This window comes from Hylobates moloch, unplaced genomic scaffold (assembly GCF_009828535.3).
Source record: "Hylobates moloch isolate HMO894 unplaced genomic scaffold, HMol_V3 SCAFFOLD_1, whole genome shotgun sequence".
Lineage (NCBI taxonomy): Eukaryota > Metazoa > Chordata > Mammalia > Primates > Hylobatidae > Hylobates > Hylobates moloch.
In genome coordinates, this window is record NW_026652276.1 from 213380416 (window position 1) to 213400186 (window position 19771).

The 19771-nt window shown below is 47.1% G+C and overlaps 1 protein-coding gene across 4 annotated transcripts in view; it reads right to left on the bottom strand.

Annotated features, from left to right (window-relative positions):
• The window catches only part of PLXNA4 (plexin A4), a 527428-nt gene that overhangs the window by 313127 nt on the left and 194530 nt on the right, over positions 1-19771 (bottom strand). The gene's annotated exons all lie outside the window — the stretch shown is intronic.

Here is a 19771-nt window from a genome sequence, read left to right on the forward strand (position 1 = left end):
ATCTGAGGGAAAAAAAAAAAAAAAAAAAACAGAAAAAGCCACCAGCCCTATACCCTCCGCACCAAGAGATCCTTAGCTTGTTGCACTCTCATTGGCCGCTTCAGCCTCTCCTATTTTCAGTGAAACTCTCCTTTGTTTCTCCCACCCCAGGTTGGCCCCAGACCACTAAATACACACCACCTGAAGATACAGCAAAACCCAGAGGTGGTGACCACAGCAATATGAGTACACACACTGCAGACTGTCAGCAGCAGGAGGGCCATGTGATTGCAGAGGGCAGCCTGACAAGCCCACGTGATTCCCTCCACATTAAGTGGAAAACACTGTCTCCACTGAGAAAGAGAGGTGAAGAGGTGGGAGGAGTGAAAAGTGAAATTAACTTGAGCCAAGATTACGCCCACGGGTTCCGTGGAGGCCAGGCCGGAAGGAAAGTCAAGAGGAGGGGCAGGAACTGCATCCAGCGTGTGGTTGTGTGTGGTTGTGGTTCTGGGAGGATGGAGCTTTTGAGAAGTGTGTCTCTGGTACACCCTATGCAGGAAAACCTCAGCACAATTTACAGGTGTATAAGCATGTGTGTGGGTTTGCGTGCAGCATGCCAAAAGCATATTTACAAATTGGGTTAAAGGGTGGTTAGGACCACAGATTCTGGTTAAAATACCAGCTTTAGAGTATATGACCACTTAGAGCTTCAGTGTCCTCATCTATGAGGTGTAGATAACAGTAACTATCATAGGGTTGCTTTGATGACATAATCCATGATAAAGCACGGGACATAGGGCCTGGCATGTAGTAAGTGCTCAATAAATACTAATTTGGTTTATTATTATTTGATGTTCCCCATGATCTCAGGTCTAAAATGACATAGCAAAAATATGGTAGGTAGATACATAACATTATTATTTGCAAGAAAGCCATTGTTCCTATTACCCAGTTAAACAGGGAACTGCTAACTTCTCAACCACACACTGAATATCAAGATAGGATGATAATTCTAACTGGATAATCTCAGTATTAGTCTAACATATATTTAAAAGTATCCCATAGTGTCATGGTAAAGCAAGGACTTTGATTTAGACTATGGGAGTATTCTATTTTTGCCACTTGCTGGCAATTAGGCTGGCTTAGCCTAATGCCCTGCACTTATTAACACCTCAATAGCTGTTTTTAAAAATTACAGTTCTGTGGAGTTTTAGATGTGCTTAATATTGACAATTCTGTTCTTGGTCTAATAGCTTTTTTTTTTCAATCATCCTTATAGCTGATTGTCAACATGTCAAAACAAAAAGATTTATTCCATATCAACTGCCCACTGCTAGACAGTAAGTCATCAATGGACTCTCACAGGTTTATATGAAACATGTGGATGTATTAATTCTTCAACCCACATTGAGATGAACTGTCATGTCCCTTTTAAACTCCATCACAGGCAGCAAGTACTAACCTACAATTATTACCGTGTATAACATGCTTTACAATTGGCAAGAACGTCAACAGTCCCTGGTTCATTCAGCAGCCCTGGTATCATTCACAAACTGCAGTTCTCTTTTTTTTCCTCAGGCCTGGAGGGAATTGAGAAGCAGAAAATAGTCTCAGCCAGATTCAGCTGCCCTGACACTTGCAGTGCAGCTGGCAGGTGCTGGAGCTTCAGACACATGGCCCACAGGTGCAACAAGCCCACCTCGCTTGGGCTCTGCAACCACAGAGTCCCGCCCCGGCCAATGAAGCCATCCCTGGGGGTCTCTGAAAATTCCAGGCTATCTGCAAACTGGTCCCTCAGAATGTGTGGCCAGCTACACTTTAGAATACATGAACAAGCAATTTACTTGGTGATTCATATTATACATACATGTATACACACAGGTATACATGGATATACAAATACACACATATATCCATAAATACACATGCATGTACACACATGTGCAAATATATACATATGCATACACATATACACATACAATGTGTATATCCATGCATAGCTACCCTTCCCAGTCACCTTGGGTGACACATTTTGTAGGGATCTTTGTGGGAGAAGGAGGGGCATTTTCTGCTGCTCAAATAGCTTTTGGAACCAAAACATTTGCAAACCACTTGTTTAGGGGGCAAGACCTGAACTCAAGGGGCAAGACCTGAACTGAGAGGTTCGCACGACAGGTGACCAACCAAAGTTTGCGGTCCTAATTATTTCTACTCTCTTTTCCCTTTCCCTAAAGGCCCTAGGACAGTTTCCTCTGCACCCATGGTCCTCTAGGCCCTGCTGAGTAGGGCATTACTAGAGAGAGAAGCACCTGGTTCCTGACCTCAAACACTCCCAATGGCGAATGAGCAGTGTGGCACTTTGTAAAGCTTTATGGAATTAGGATAAATGCTTCTGGCTATTGGAAAACCTTATTTCACATGTGCACACATGTGTGTATGTGAATGTGTGAGTGTGCGTGTGTGTGTGTGTGAGATCTGTGTGGGCTTGTGCCATGCTGCCATAAAACACAAATTTATCTTCATAATAGGGTCAGTTACGTTCTCCCATTTCCCCACAAGTGAGGCAACAAAAACAAATTTTGAGCTTCAACCCGCAGGAGAATGCCAGGATCTCTGTGTTGAAAAGGGGAGCCTTGGTTTACCTTCCCCCTGCCTTGCACAGACATATGTTGCACAGACAAACACCTGGAAGGTGCTTCTCAATTCTTTGAGGTTGCTGCCTCTCACATGCAGCTGTCAAATCACACCCCATCAACATGACACAGCAAATAACACTACAACACGCAACCAGCAACTTTTGAAAGTATACTCTCCCCACACCCAGCCCCGTCTGCCTTCTCCAGCGTGGGCTGCTGTCTTCAAACTAACCATCCTGAAACTGCTTAAAAGAGCCTGACAGGTAATTTATTCTGTGGCAGAGGATAGCAATTTCATTGTCCAGAGGCAAGAGATCCAACTATATCAGAAAATCCGTACTCTCAAGGAACACAGGTTTAATATGATAACGATTCCAAGGGTGTGTGTTCATAATTCTTCCTGTTCTTTCCTCCCCTTCCCTAAAGCTGCTAGTGAATGCTTTTGCGGTTTTTTTTTAAGGGCCCTCCAAAGAACTGACATAAAATAAATCAAATATTTTACCATGAAAGGTGATTATCAAACACTTATTTGTGAAAAGGGTCAACCAGAAGGGGTCAAGGCCTAGCTGCTGTTATGGGATTTTTGCCCACAAGTAAAATGTTTTTAAAACTTGCATCTGACTCTCTTGGCAGAAACCCTGCTGGGATCTACAAGGTTTCACTTGGGCACCTGGTAGAGAAGGGAATGAAGAGCAAAAAAGGTTGGTGAACAGGACAACATCCGCTTCTAGAAGCAAAGTCAAGGCCGCTATGCACTTCTTTTTCCAAAATAATATGATAGTTATTTTCACATTTTATTTGCTAAAATCCATGCAAAGTAAGTAAGTATTATTATTTCCATTTTACATATGAAAAAACCAAGGCTTAGTATATTGAAGACTCAGCTTCCTCAAATATAATATAGGAACAGTAGACCCTGGGTCCCTCCCAATGGTAAACCACAACTTTGCATACTGAGTTCCCATCAGAAATAGAGCTAGAATTGAAGTCTCCTAACTCTTAGTCTCTGCCTGCTAGCTCCCACTCCATGTGTCTGCATCACACCTGCATTGCAACAACAGGTAAATTTTAAAGGTAGGTGATTTTTAAACTCGCCTTTGTCACCGAACTTGTTATGGGATCTTGGACAAGATGCTTCCCTTTTTAGTATTTTGGAATATTGACCAGTAAGGGGAGGCTGATAGTTCCTCAGATCATGGTGAGTTCTTTCTGGTTGGCAGTGTCCAGCACAGCGCCTGAACTACAATATATCCTCCATAAATGCTCACTGCATTGAATTGAGAATAACAACAAAATGCTCTTAACCCCCACTGATGTTCCCTAGCTAGGAGCACGTTGCACTCCAAAGCATAGGACATTGCCCATAGATCCCAAGGCTATAGGATCTAGCATTTCCATGTGCTCATTGCACTAAGCTCAGTGTTTTTAAGTAGTAATGAATGGAATTCTTTTTTAAACCCTGCATTTGGAGTCTATTTCATGCCTTTTTACATTTCACGTTATATTTATATTTTTAAAAATCATTACCTATTTTACATTACACATTTTAAAAACCTACTCAGTCAAATAATAATCCTATTCCTTGGGTGCCAGTCAGGGAAATGAAGGTCTCACAAAGAGTGATTTGCCCAAGGCCAGCAAAGACTGAATATCAGAGAAGGATGATCCCAAAGGTAGACTCAGCTTAATGAGGCCAGAGGTCTGTTGGGGCTTCACTTTGGAGAAGTCCTTCAGGGTAAGGAGTGCCAACTGCTTTGTGAAGTGGCATGCTACCAATGCTCGGTCAAAATCACATGCAAGAGTGACACTCCTGACCTCAAGTCACCAGTCGATCAGAGGCAGGGGCAAGACAATGGCACAGATCTCCTGAGGCTGGAGAACCATGTGCTCACCCTATCTGAGAGGAGCCCCAAGCCCTTAATGATCACACGTGGCCTTCAGGGACACCCAGGCACTCCAGAGACAAAAAGAGAGGACAGATCCAGATCTGAAAAAGCAGAGAATGAGTTATCAGTCAGGGACAAAGAGTGGGAGATTAAGGGAACATGCTGAGTGTCACCAGCCTGGATTCTTGTGTCAGGGCCACAGAGGTCCCTGATGCCAGAAGCTGGGATAAGCCTGTGGGTTGTATATAAGTTGCATATGAAGTTACTGCTTGACGCCAGCAAGCACCGAAACAAGAAAGAGAAGCCTGTAAAGATGGAAATGAGGCATCTCCCAACCCCCATCCCACTTTCAGAAGTTTTAACAGATGTCCTTTCCACTCCGTTTTTTCTTGGGAATGCCTCAAGATTCTTACTTTTCTCGAACGGGCAACTTTCCCCACCACCTACGTGTTCTTTCTAGATTCCAATCTGCTGCTTCTCCATGGGGTTCTTTCTGTTCTTTTTCTTTTGCTGACCTTTGTCCTCCCAAACGTTATCACTCAGAGAAGTCCCCCTCCGCAAACTTCCCCACTTAAGTGTGCTCTGTGCCCAGGCCCTGGGCTAAGCACGACATGTGGAACAGTCACCAAGACAAAAAACAGTCCCAGGCCAACCTGAGCTCACAGTGTCAGGCATTAAACAAGGAACCAAGCTGCCCGCATCAGCAATACCTTCTGGCCCCTGATTTTTCTGTCTCTGTGATTTAGCTTGCCCTGATCTAGCAGACTTAAAGGGATCAGTTGTTGGGGCTGGCAGGGCCTGAGAGGTCAAACCCCGGGACACTGTGCCCAAGGCTGGCTGGCATTTGATAGGATGGCACCAGTAGGGTCCTATTGGTTGCTGACAAATAGAGTCGGCTCTGCTTACCCAGCCCGTGCTACACCAGCTTCCATCTGAACACCCCTCCTGCTGGTTTTATCACGAAGGAGACCAACCAACCGAAGCCTGAGATCATGGTACAGCCATGCAGATAGCCAGACCTCTCCATGCTTTTCCCACTCCTGGTGTCTTCAGGGTCCTAGCTCCCTCAGATTCCCTTGGGGAACAAGAAGCTTTGCCCAACTAAGGGATATTCCTTTGCTGATGTTCGGAGGCTTTCCTTCCTTTTTGTGGCCATGTTCCTACAGCCAAGGCAAATCCAATCAGCAGTACCATCCTTGTTGCACCCTGTTCTCTTTGGGGGAGCTTTCCTGGCTTCTGGGCTGCTCTCCTTCTGGTTCCAAAGTCCCAAGCCTTCAGAGAGAGCAGTCACACTGCCTGAAGTTTAAATCAACTGGGCAATTTGCTTTCTAGAACTCAAGTCTGCCGATACTCTGTACAGTCTTTCTTTCCTCAGTGCAAACGAGAAACTGATGGTTTCATGACTGTGATCTCTCTGCCCTCTCCTCCCAGATGTTTCTAGAGTCAATTCCAGCTGCCACCCTGCCTGTTGTTCATTTCCTGGCACGTGCTCAGTCAATACAAATAAAGACGATGAGCCGACACTGCGCGTGGTCATGACCATGTTCCCCTGGATTGCCCTGGACTTGGTCTTCCTTTAGAAACTTCCTTCTTCATTAACCTCACGTCTGCATCCTTTCTTTATTACATAGAAGTGAAAATATTGCTATTGAAGGATTCAGCAGAGAAAATTTCCAAAGACCAACATGTGGCATCTCCAGGGTTCCCCTTCATTTTCTAAATTGGTACTTCCCTCAAATTAAAACATTTCTGGCATAACTTCTTTTCAAAAAATGTGTGCTTCCATTCCAAGCAACACAATAATAGACCAATCCCATTAGTGAGCAGGGGAGGGCCATGGATTCCTTTGGCTCCCCCGCTGTCATTGAGTGCTAAAACACTGTCCCACAAAGCCACATCCACCTCAGTGAACTGGGTGGGATCCCCCTGCCTTTGTTCCTTCTCCGCAAAATGCCTGGCTTACAAACTGAGCCTGATTGAAAACCTGCAGACCAACCTAAGAACATTATCTTGCTGAATTTCAGCCTTCATTAATACCCTTTTCTAGAATCTGAAAGTCTCTTGTCTCGAAACTCTAGTCCACACTTACTCCTGTCCTTCAAATTTGGAAATTAAACCAGATACTCACCTTCTCATCATTTTAATGATGCCCCTTGGCTCAGGTGTTGTTGTCAGAAAGTAACTCTTCTCTTTCTTTTTTTGAGGAGTCTCTCTCTTGTCTCTCAGGCTGGAGTGCAATGGCGCCCTCTCGGCTCACTGCAACCTCCTCCTCCTGGGTTCAAGCGATTCTCCTCCCTCAGCCTCCCAAGTAGCTGGGATTACAGGCATGTGCCACCATGCCCAGCTAATTTTTGTATTCTTAGTAGAGATGGGGTTTCACCACAATGGCCAGGCTGATCTCGAACTCTTGACCTCAGGTGATCCACCTGCCTTGACCTCCCAAAGTGCTGGGATTACAGATGTGAGCCACCACACCTGGCTGAACGTAACTACTTTCTTGACAAAGAGGACCCAGTTCTGTCCTTTGAGCATCTTGAATGGCAGGTGTCATCTAGTGAACATGTAAAGGGACCTAAGTTCCAGTAACCCCAGGCAGCCTGGTGCACATCTGTGTTAAGGTGTGTGTGTGTTGGGGTGGGAAGGTATGTGGGGTTTGTGTGAAGCTGTGCCAACCTGTGGGTGCGCAACCATGCACCCTCTCCGCTTTCCCCACACCTGAGTGCTCTGCTGGTCACTGGCAGTAGATCATGCATGCAAAATCATTTTTCTGGACGTGCAGGAGAAACTGAAAACCAGCACAGTCAGGTGTGTTAAAACCTTTAAGATTGGTTCTCAGCCGGGCGTGGTGGCTCACGCCTGTAATCCCAGCACTTTGGGAGGCCAAGATGGGCGGATCACGAGGTCAGGAGATCGAGACCATGGTGAAACCCCGTCTCTACTAAAAAAATACAAAAAAATTAGCCGGGTGTAGTGGCAGGCGCCTGTAGTCCCAGCTACTCGGAAAGGCTGAGGCAGGAGAATGGGGCGAACCCCGGAGGCGGAGCTTGCAGTGAGCCGAGATTGCGCCACTGCACTCCAGCCTGGGTGACAGAGCAAGACTCCGTCTCAAAAAAAAAAAAAAAAAAAAAAAGATTGGTTCTAACCATATCCACCCTTCCATGTGTAGGTTAATATTCCCAATCTGCCACCTGCTCCTCCTTCTATGTGATTTCTCGAGCAGATGCAAAGAGACTTGTCTGGGGCAACTCACACCCCACACAATCTTGATTTTTGTCTCTGGGGTCTTCAAAGCCCTCTCCTTGCCACAGCCGAATGAGTGCCCCTGCCTTGGCAACCACTCATCTGACCATCATCAGTGCCCCTGTGGATCTTCCCCCTGAAAGCATCTCACACAACACATCTAGTTGCCTACTGCCATGGGGTACAGTAGATAAGAGACTTGTCTCCATGGTGTGAACCAGAAATTATTGCATCTGAGCAAATCATGGTCACACCTATGTAACTTTGACATTCACTTCTAGACAGATAATGGCATTTTTCACGCCAAAATTCTTTGAAAGCAAATATATGATCTGGCCTCATTCCACAACCAGACCAGTTGAAACACCTCACTTCCCTGTACAGAAAAATAAAAGTGAGAAACACAAAAAAGCAGTCCCAGAGATGCCACTGACCCCGCCCTGTGGATGGAAGGCAGGGTGGGATGGGACCGGAGGGTGCCAGGAAGATCTTCTCTCTGGGGGCTCTGCTCAGCCCTCACTGTGTTCCCCATCAGGGATTCTAGCTCCTCACACAGCCTCTCAGGCTCATGTGATAAGGTGGGAAAATGAAGGCCGAAGTTAAAGAGAAAAACTCCCAAGACCTTGATGAAGGAGGTTGTTTGCTGTGCCCTAAAAGTTGAGCTGATATCTCCCTGGTAGACTCAGGTCAGCTCTGCTCCAAGTTAACACAAGCCCTGTATCCCCGATGGAGGAAGGGAAGGCCCAAGGTGGGGCAAGACCAAGACAGCCAGGTATGGTCTTGAGCAGAAGAGGTAGACTGACCCCCAACCTCCCTGAGCTATACGTAGATAACAGTGCAAACCCCTTACGGTTGTTGATGGTTAAACGAGAAACTGCATGTAGCATGCTTAGACCAGAGGCTGCACTTCATCCCCATCAGTAAAGGTTAGGTAATATTAATAACAACATATCAACAACAAATACCCTATTATACTTCTTTTTGTCACCTCACAGCCCAACAAACTAGGCACAAGCACTGTCACCATCCCATTATGCAAGAGGAAATCCAGCCCATGTGCCATTAACTATCTGCCCCAAGTCTCACTGCTAAAAGAGGAATCAAAAGGAGAATTTGAAAAGGGTGGAACTCATGGATTCCACTGGAGGGGCCCAGAGAAGAAACCTGGTAAAGGTTTTCAAATGGCCCAGCTGCCCAGACAATGCATGAAATCTGAACTCTGACTCTATCTCTCTTAGCCTTTGAACTGCCTCCTGGAAGAGAAGGGAAACTTAACTTTATAAACCAGACACTAAGATGCAACTTTTAAACAAGAACAGAGTAGCTCTTCCCCTATATCAAGCATCAACTATCCAGGTAACTATGTTACCTCATTGTATCCTCACAAAAACCCTACCCTATCCGAATTCCCAAGGGTTCCATTTTACAGAGGAGGAAATAGAGGGTCAACAAGCTAAGGTAATGAGTTTGAGGCCATACAACTAGTAAGTGGTAGATCTGGGATTCCAGCCTAGAGCTAGCTGGTCTTTGGCACCATTCCCCTTTGCAGCAGGCCTGCAGCAGACACACACACCTTTGAATTCCTCGACAGGCCTGTGCCTGGACCTTCCATCTTCCCTTCCTCTCCCCACCCACCCACATCCATAATGCGCATTTTCATTAGGCAACTTTGCCCAGTGATCTGCTGATTTGTTATATTAGAATTGCAAACAAATGCTCTCATTTCATCCTCCTATCCCCTCCCTTGCCCTCCTGACATCTGAAATTCAGCATTGATTTTCTGGCCCCGCTCCACTGCCTGACTGACATTTCCGGTTGATTTCCCCTTAGAGGCTTGCAGCTGGCTTGCCAGGCTCCCGCTAGAGCCCAGAATGGAATAGCGCATCATCTGGATAAGCGGAATTGGACGTCATCCCCTACTTCCTGTTCTCAGTGCTCTCACTGTGTCAGAACTTAGTGCCCTCTAGACTGTGTCCCTATTAACCGATTGATGGATATGCACACTTCAGTCCTTCAAGATTCTCAATGGGAAGGGGAGGAGCGGAAAACTGTGGAAAATGTCTTGGGAGGTGGGATCAGGTGAATTTTGATCTCCTAAGTACTGATGTTTTCAGCCATAGCTGGGGTAATTGGACCTCTTGTGGAGGAGAAAGGGGATTATGAGGAAGACCAAATGGACTGAGAGATAGAGGTGGGAAGGGGACTGGGATACCATGTCACAAACGGAGGACCTCTCATCTCTTAATCCATCAGAAGACTTCATAGAATGATCACTTTTCTAAAACGGGACTTAATAATCCCCAGAGGTCATCTAAGTCAGCCTTCTGTCCACGCCACACAGCACATCTTAGGAAGGTGAGCATATCTCCTAAGTTTAAGAACTCAGGCTGGGTGCAGTGGCTCATGCTTGTAATCCCAACACTTTGGGAGGCCGAGGTGGGCAGATCACTTGAGTACAGAAGTTTAAGACCAGCTTGGGCAACATGGTGAAGCTCGTCTCTACTTAAAAAAAAAAAAAATTTTTAATTAAAAAAAATTTAGCCAGGTGTGGTGGCATGTGCCTGTGGTCCCAGCTACTTAGGAGGCTGAGGTAGGAGGATTGCTTAAACCTAGGAGACAGAGGTTGCAGTGAGCCAAGATGATGGCATTGCACTCCAGCCTGGGCAACAGATGGAGATCTTGTCTTAAAAAACAACAACAGAAAACACCTCAAACAAACAAACACATATAGCCTCTCTCACACCTTCTAGCTTCTGTCTCTGGTAAGTACATTGGACTACTAGGTTCCAAACAGAGCTACATTTTCCTCCCAGAACTTCCCATTCCCAGTGGGTACTGACCAGTGGGTGTCCAAGTGGTATTTTATGGAAGCTTCCATTTTGTCAATGAGGAATAGGCCCAGTGTCCTGTGAAGTGGTCAGTGGTGACCAGCTCCACAAGGAGAAGACAACTCACAGAGGTACGCTAGAGTGGCTATTGCCAGCTCACAATAGCTGATTGTTACATTTTTAGGAAGTTTGTGATCCAGTTGTTAAACTATTGATAGTTTGCGAACACCAGGGTAGAAGTATTTACACCATAGAAAATGGCATCTGCTATAAATCAGGGATACTTTTTTCTGTAGAGCCAAGAGTTTCATGAAGAGGGTGCCCAGTCATGTGGTCAACATAGATAGAGGGAGAGGCATAGAAAGGGTGGGGTGAGGAGGACGAGGTGGAGGCAAGTCAGGGAAACCACATTCTTTAGTATCCTGGGAAAAGCAAACTCTAAACAATCACCTTTCCTTTCCTTCTTTCCTAACCAGGAAACATCTTATTCCCTCTGCAGCTATATGTTATTTCTTCTGTAAGGAAAGCAGTTATTGTTTCATGTTCTCAGACCTAAAGTGAAGAAAACTAAAGAGACAGAACTTTGGATCCTATCATTCCTCAGAAGCCATGAGTCAGAGAAGGAAAAACCAACAAAGAGCTCTGAACTATAGACTGAATTCTATATGCACATTTATACACAGCCCAGTTCTAGTTGCCTCTAGAGATTTCTTGTGTAGAAATATCTATACAAGACAACAGCTAACTGTAGAGCTCATCAAAATCAGGGATTGTGCTTTTCATTTCTTATATAACCATGGCTGTACCTGGTAAGATATTGATGTTACAACAGGTAATTAATAAAATTTTGGTTTATTAATTGAATCACTTTGAATTGAATTGAATTGGTGGCAAACCACTGGCTTATGATCAGATGTCAAGACTTTTCAAATCCCTTTTCTAAGAGGTAAAAATTAGCTGGTTGGCTGGCTGGCTAGACCGACAGACACTGATTAGGCATATACATGATCTTATAAGTTATCTTGAGCTCTCACCCCTGGCTCTACTCATTTCTGTATTGTCCAGTTGAATGGCTTTGCTTCTTTCTCCACAGTTCTCCTGGCCTCTTACTCGGATCCATGTGCTTTCGCCTTTTGGTTCTTAGTAAGCTGGTAACTTGGCCCCTGACTACATTCAACTGTGCACCTTGAACAACCCAAATTAAAACAATCCAAAGCCTAGTCAGGTCAAGACAATGAAGCTGGTGCCACCATGTCTACATTCAGAAGTGGACTCAGAAGGCAGGAGGAACCATGTTCTCCAAACCTCCAACTCAATCAGTGTTTCCCACTGCAGATGATCCATTTCAGGGAAACCATGCCCAAAGAGATGAACAGACAGATCCTGGTCACATGGCACCAGCTCTACTCCCATAAAGGGGTGAGGAGGCAGAGGTACCTCATTTGGAAACCTGTCCTTTTCTGGATCTTCTGTCACACATGACTGCCACCATTGGTCATGCTTCTCTCTTTGCTGACAGCTTCATCCAGAAACAGGCAAAACGCCTTCAGTGCCCTGTACAAAAGCCCAGGTTTGCTGGGCTGGGGCACTGCCTCAACAGAGAGGCCCGTCCTCCCCAACCTAGTGGCAGAAGTACAGACTACTTCCACCCTAAGTTGGCAATGGGTGTTCACCTTGGGGGAACCAAGACCTCTCTGAGAATCTTCTCAAATATTTTGGAAAATGCTCACTCATCCATTGTTTTACAAACTTACAGAGTTCAGAGGCTGTGACAGTCCCCCTGGGGGCCCTGGGCTAATGGCCTCTGATGAAATGCCTCTCCCAGTCACACTGTCCATTTCTTTCCTGGACACCAGCTCCTGTTTTTCATTTCTCGAGTCCCCTGTGTCCTCCAGGAAGGAAGATGACTGCTCTACGGGACCCCTCCACATACAGGTGAGCACACTGATATCCACAGAGGCCATGCAACTTGCTCAGGCTCGCACAGAAGTTACTAGGAGAGATGGGATCGGGACGTAGGTCCGGGAGGCTGTGGCTCTTTCTGGAATTTAATGCAGCCACATAGTGCTGTGTCTGTGGATCTCAGAAGCAACCACATCAAAACTCTGGCATCTACTCTTCCTCAGCTATGAAGGAGGTATGAAACCTCATACACGAAATTTCAAAACGGGAGGGAGTGCTCCTCCAAGGAAGCAGGTAGGTCTTTGCTCAGAGGTAGGCAGGACACGCGATTAGCTCTGTGTGTACTGGGCTGATGTCTTGAGAACCAATACCATAAATGCCTCTGACACACCATTTCCACTGTTAATGAGAGAGCTCTAAGAGCCATTAATCTCATTACTGTTCTATCAGCAGCCAGTGATCATGTTCATTTCACTCCCCCTCCCTAACTCCTTGGTCACTCAGCTACTGAGAAGGGTGGACTGGGAAGGCTGGAAAGGCCAGGACCCTGCCCTCAACTGAAGTCAAGGGTGGCATTACTCCAGATTTCTTGGAGCAGAGGAACCTGCTTGGCTTGCTATAGGAACAATGGCCAAGGAGGCAGCTGAGTGTCCCCAGGGACTCCTAGCCCCCTTAGTGGGCCTCTTCAGCCCTCTTTCTCTCTGAGATTCTGGAGTATTTCTGTATGTCCATGAGGGAGCACTCTGTTCCACTATGGTCTGGAGCTCCCTGAGCAAGTCGGAGGCCCAGGAGGCCCACATGGATGAGTCAGTCCCTAGTCCTCTTGTTTTATGGCTCAAGGTCCTCTGCAGGGGTGGAATCTTTGACCCAAGGCTAAGGAGCCCAGAAAGATGATTCAAGCCAGAGAAAAATTCCAGGTCACCCTCTCTTCTGTAGCTACACCTTCAAGGTGTAGATTATACAAACTCAGAAGTCCTAGTTACTCAGCCACTTTTGTGAAAATGGCACTTGACTGCTATGCCTCACAGAAGACCGTGTCTAAGGAAGGAGCGTGAGGCCAGGTGTGGTAAGTCTAGACCACGAGGGACTCAGGGCCCAGCCTTCACAGCTGAGGCCTCATCCACGCTGGCCCAGAAGTCTTCCCGTCATAAGCATCTCATCTTAAGGAGCGGCTGGGTTGTACTCCAGTCCTTCTGGCTGAAGTCTGTACCCTGGGCCTCCTCTTTGCTGCATCCTTGCCCTGAGGCTTCTTGAGGTTATCACAGGAAAAGGGTTGGAGGCAGCAGTGGCTGCTGACTTCACATCCATATCCCCTTCACCACCAAGAGCCAATGTGCTAAGCAGCTTAGAGGGTATTTGGGGAAGCACGTCCACAAGGGCAGATGGGCCCGGTACTCGGGAAGTTGGGAAAATACGATTAGACAGAAGCCTGGTCCCAAATCAAAATTTCAGTAAGGGCTTGCCTGCACTGATATCCAGCAAGGAAAGGCTATTTCCTTCGTGGGGTCTCCTGTACTCTGCCTGATAGGCCCAGTGGGTAAATGGCAGTGAGCTGAGCTGTCAAGGAAACATCCCTGCATGTAGAGAGTCTTTCTAGAAGGAAGCAAGAGCTTGGTCCATGGACCCCATGGGACTCCAAAAAGAGAAGGCGGTGCCAGTCACTGGAAGAGACCAAGCTCACACTCCTAAGCTGCCCCAGTGGCCCGGGAGTGATTGGCACAGGGATGGGATGGGGCTGTGTGGGAGGGGCAAGTTCATTGGTAGGCAGGGCCCTCCTGGCCCTGACAGCCAACAGTTCCCATATTTCTTCAATCAGTAAAACTTCTGCTCCCTTCAGGCTGTCTGGAAGTTCTTCCCAAAAGGAGGCTCAAAGTATCAGACACCAAAATATTACATCACACTCCCTGCCCACTTCCTTCCCCAAGAGTCCTCTCTCATTCCAAAAAGGGATGCTGGAAGGACACACAAGAGTTTCTTGCCCTTTTCTTTTGGTTTTATTTTTGTCTCAAGTCTGGCTTAGCCATGGGAGTCAGAGTAGAGAAAGAAGATGTTTTCCTCCCCTGCTTTGACCAGGAGGATAATTCCAAAGGAAATAAAAAACCTTTATCTGTCATCATCTCCCCCAGCAAGGCATCCCAGCACCATGCATTTAATAGAAAGAGAAATCATTCCAGCATGGAGAGATGGAAGAGACAGGAATAAAAGGCCAGGCTTCTGCCTCCCACATTAGCGTCCCGCCCATCAGGACGCATGCCAAGTCACTTCAGACCCAGGGAGCCTGTGGCATGCCCATCTCTGCCAAGTACATGTTAGCAGGGCTCAGAAGGCCAGGAAAAGAAGAAGTAATGTGTCCAACACGAGGAAAGCGATGGTGGCCATGACGTCTTGGGAAATCCAAAAAAACATGGCACAGAGTGTTTCTAGTCTCGAATCTCTCCCTGCAAGGCTCATTAGTGAGCCCTCACACACTACAAGACATGGTCTGAAAGGTGTAAGGGTCCAGCTCCCAGCCCCCTGGGGGCTTGATACTCTACCCTCTCGCTTCTGTGGGGTGAGATGCAAAGAAAGGCAATATGGCCATCTCTTCATGAGTAACTCTCTTCCAACCCAAGCTCTCTGATCTTCAAAGGAGAGAGATGGGGTTGGACATGAGCGTCAGTGCAAGGGCTCAGAGAAATGTATCAGCTGCAAGACAGCTCCCAAGATGGTCAGAAATGCAGGTTCTAATTACATCCCTCCATTGGCTATGACCTTGGGTCACCACACACCAATTATTTACTCTGGCAAAGTGATTAGGGAATTGGGACCAGGGAATGGATATGTGTTGGGGTAGAGGCCTGAACCTGGGGGTTCAGAAGATGAGGATGGCAGTGGCAAAGATGCTCCTTCTGCATCTGCCTCCTGCTAATTGGGGTCACTGCAGGCAACAGTTAGGGAGCCATGTACCACGTTCTACTTTTTGGTCATGGGGAGTTATGTAGAGGCCCCAAAATGACAAGAGAAGTGGAGGAAAGGAGGAGAGAAGGATAAGGGTCAAAAAAACAGTTGCCCATGAACAAACGCAAATCCTATGTCAATCAGGGAGAGGATGGAAGCAGGTCAACAAACCTGCCCTTCTCCCAGGAAGAGAGAGAAGTCAGATCAGGCAGGTGGGAGAGCAGCAAAGACAAGCAAGGCTGGAGAGAAAGGTGACACAGACCCCACACAGGGACTCAGACTGCAGGGCCACAGTTCTCCAATTATGATCCTAGGACTAGCTACAGCTGCATCACTCAGCACTTGTGAGACACACCACTTTTTGGATCCCACCCTAGCTCTATTGACTCAGAAACTGTAGGGGTGTGTTTTAACAAGCTCCCCAGGTGATCCCGATTAACATTCAGGTCTGAGAACAGTCCCTGGAAGGAAAAGGAATTCCAGTTTTCCATTGCATCCTTTGCCCACAATGAGGTTTTTTTTTTTTTTTTTTTTCTTCAAGACAGAATCTCAGTGTCACCAGGCTGGAAAGTAGTGGCGCGATCTCGGCTCACTGCAACCTCCATCTCCCTGGTTCAAGTGATTATCCCGCCTCAGCCTCCCGAGTAGCTGGGATTACAGGCACGTGCCACAATGCTCAGCTAATTTTTGTATTTTTAGTAGAGATGGGGTTTCACCATGTTGGCCAGGAAGGTCTCGATCTCCTGACCTTGTGACCTGCCCATCTCGGCCTCCCAAAGTGCTAGGATTACAGACGTGAGCCACCGCGCCCAGCCAAGGAGTGCTTTTAAACTCCAAATTCCCCTTTGAGACCTCACATCACTTTCAGTGACTATAATAAGCATTTGTATCCAGAGATGTGGTCTTTGACCCACCATCAGCAGACAGGACATCAGAGTGTGGTTTATTTTGAAAGAACAAAATGAGGTTTGCACCACGTGCTGAGCACACCCTTGTCCCTGCTCTCTGGTGTGGGCAACAGCCCAGCAGCCCATTGGGTTTAGTGTGTCTGTAGTCACCACACTTTCCTGTGCAGGAATGGCAGCAGCAACAATGCTGTCAATGAAAGTAAAGGAAGCAAGTAAGCTTTGAGCACCCATTGGTTGTCGGGCGCTGTCCTGAGCATTTGATACACCTTCTTTCACCCAATCCTCACAACAGCCCCATCATATAGACAAAACATGTTCAGAGGGGTGAAGCCATTTCATCAAGGCCACATGACTCTTGAGCCTCATCTCAAAGTTCTTGTTCATGCTTCTGCATTGCCTTCCTCTTAAGAACAACAACAACAAACCTCTCTATTTTCTTTGCAGTTAATTTGCAAACCACAAAACCAAAAGCTGACTTATCACCCTTGCAAGAAAAGGAGCTTGGGTTCTGTGAGGGGCATTTCTTGGCTTTAACAAGAAGCTGCCTGGGAAATGGCCCTACAAAAGGAGGCTGAGTAGAGCATAGAAAGGACGTTGTTTTGAGCTGAAGTGTGGCCCCCCCCAACCGTGTCACTGCCTTTCCACAAATTCATATGTTGAAGTCCCAACCCCCAGTACCTCTGAATGTGACTGTATTTGGAAATAGGGTCTTTAAAGATGTCATTCAGTTAAAATGAGATCACTAGGGCGGACCTCAATGCAAACTGACTGGTGTCCTTATAAGAAGAGGAGATTTGGACACCAGTAGGTACACAGGAAAAGCCATGTGAAGACACAAGGAGAAGACAGCCAAAGACAGAAGCCTTAGGAGAAACCAGCCCTGCCTATACCTTGATCTTGGGCATCCAGCCACCAGGAGAGCGAAGGAATAAATGTGGGAGCCACCCAGTCTGTGGTACTGTGCTATGGCAGCCTTAGCAAACTCATCCAGATCTCTTCCTGTCCCACGGTGGGCTGTCCACCTTTCCAGAGCTCCTTCAGCATCCTCGATGGGGCCAGTGCTGGCCAAGAGGAGCAGGTTCTGTGCATCCCTGCCCTGGGTGGGGGCCTGAGGCTGTAGAGGTACCACCCTGACTGAGGAGGTAGGGAGATGTCTGGGAAACAGGCAGCCCCGGCCATCAGCCTGAAGCCTCGCCTAGACGCTGTTTGCACTCACACACACTGGCAGGTATCTGTGGCCAGCATTGTGACTGTTCCGGTGTTTGCCTCCCTCCTGGCAGGTGCCTGAAAATAAAGCATGAAGCCCAGACAGCCCAAGGATGGAAAACCATGGAGCTGAGACAAAACACGTATTTGCAGAGAACAGGTTCAACTTCAGGGGTGGGGAGGGGCGCCTGGCTCTCAGGATGGTGCAGAGGGAATGAGAGAAAGGAAGGTATCAGGTGTGCAGCAAAGCAGAACGTGAGAAGGAGGAAAGGGCCAGGCCACGTTCAAGTGTGCCCAAGTATATGACACACAACACACACATACAGAGTGAGGGCTGCTTGAATTGACACTTGGAGACACGCCAAACCCCAATGCACTCACTCACACATATGCCTGCATGCAGACCCTGGGTGACACACACAAGCACGGTCTTCCTGTCTGTTGGGAGCCCCTGCAGTATGTTTGCTGAGTGAAAATGCTCCTTGGAGAATCCTCCGTTTGCATTCTCCACACACATCCTTTCTTTCTGGGCTTCGAAATTGTGCATCAAGCGTGCAGCTGTGAAAAGAGTGATACAAGCAGAGAAGCCTGCCAGGATGCTCCATGTGGCCTAGTGGAGGGGCGGGGGAGTGGGGCCCAGATGGTCCTCAGCCAGTCTGAGGGTGTGGGTGCCTAACTTCCAGGGACTTGACTTACAGTCTCAGTCCCTCTGCTCCCCTGCCCAGACCTGACCATCAACCCCTCTGCCCACCTCCGGAGGCCTGGGAGGAAGAGGTGGGGCATGCAAAGTTGTCAGGAGAATGCAGGTGAGGCCAGCCTTCTGCAGCTCACAGGATGGATGAGAGAAGGTGCCCCTCCCTTGTCTCTGGCCCTGATGGGCCTGACAGAGGGCCGGTAGGAGGGCAGGAGGGAGACAAAACTGTTTATATGTATTTCTGGTGGACAGGTTTGGGGGTCCCTCTTTGCATCTCCTCTGTTCTCTTTTTTTTTTTTTTTTTTTTTTTTTGGAGACGGAATCTCACTCTGTCACCCAGGTCAGAGTGCAGTGGCACAATCTCAGCTCACTGCAACTTCCGTCTCCTGGGTCAAGTGATTCTCTTGCCTCAGCCTCCCGAGTAGCTGGGACTACAGGTGCCCGCCACCATACCTGGCTAATTTTTTATATCTTAGTAGAGATGGGGGTTTCACTGTGTTGCCCAGGCTGATCTCAAACTTCTGAGCTCAGGCAATCCACCTGCCTCGGCCTCCCAAAGTGCTAGGATTACAGGTTTGAGCCACTGCACCCAGCCTCTGTTCTCTTTTTATAAGGCCAAGAGCGTGCTCTGAACTTCTATCTCAACCAATTTCCTAGAAGATGCTGGAGGTACAGAACTAAGCCAAAACAACCAGAGGGACTAATCAACCGGGTCTGGACAGTGATGGGATTAAAGTCAGTGACAAATTTTATTATGGAGCTCTAACCATGCCCAGATAAGTGTGTGACGAGAAGATAACGACTCAGCTGCAAGCCGGCAGCCACTGGGGAGCCCTTAACAGACTGAGCCCAGGATGGGCCAGGAAGAGAGGAGGGCAGTGGAGGGGAGGGGAGGGGAAGAGGGCTGGGGAGGAGTTGACAAATCAATCAGAAAGGCTGAGGGCGGGGCTCCCTCTCCATTCATGCCCAAGGACCACCCTCAGCCCAGCTCACCTGGGAGACCTTGGATGGAACTGGTTCCTACATCCCCATAGAGATAACCAACACCATCTGATTTGTCCCACATTCCCCAGTTTTCATTTACACTTTAATGGTTCTGTATTTTTTTAAGCCTCATCATTACCTTTCAGATCTAAACTCATTCTGCCAACACTGAACCCTGTCTCCCGTGTCACATAGACATAAGGTATTTAGAGCTTTTTCTCTGGTACCTAAGTGAGTACCTTGTATTCTTTTTAATTTTCTATTTTAAAACAATGTTAGATTTATAGCACAATTGCAAAGTTAACCCAGAGATTCCTGTTTATCCCCCACCTGGCTTCCCTTTGTGTTAACATGTTACGTGTAACCATGGTACAATTACTGAAACAAAATTAACATTGTACTGTTAACCAAACTGTAGCCTTATATTTGGAATTCATCAGTTTTTCCACTAATGTCCTTTTGCTGTTCCAGGATCCAATCCAAGATCCCACACTGCACTGATATTTTTCTTCCTATCCATTTTAGATTATTCGTTACTGCTGAAAGTAAATGACAATTTGATGAAACAAAT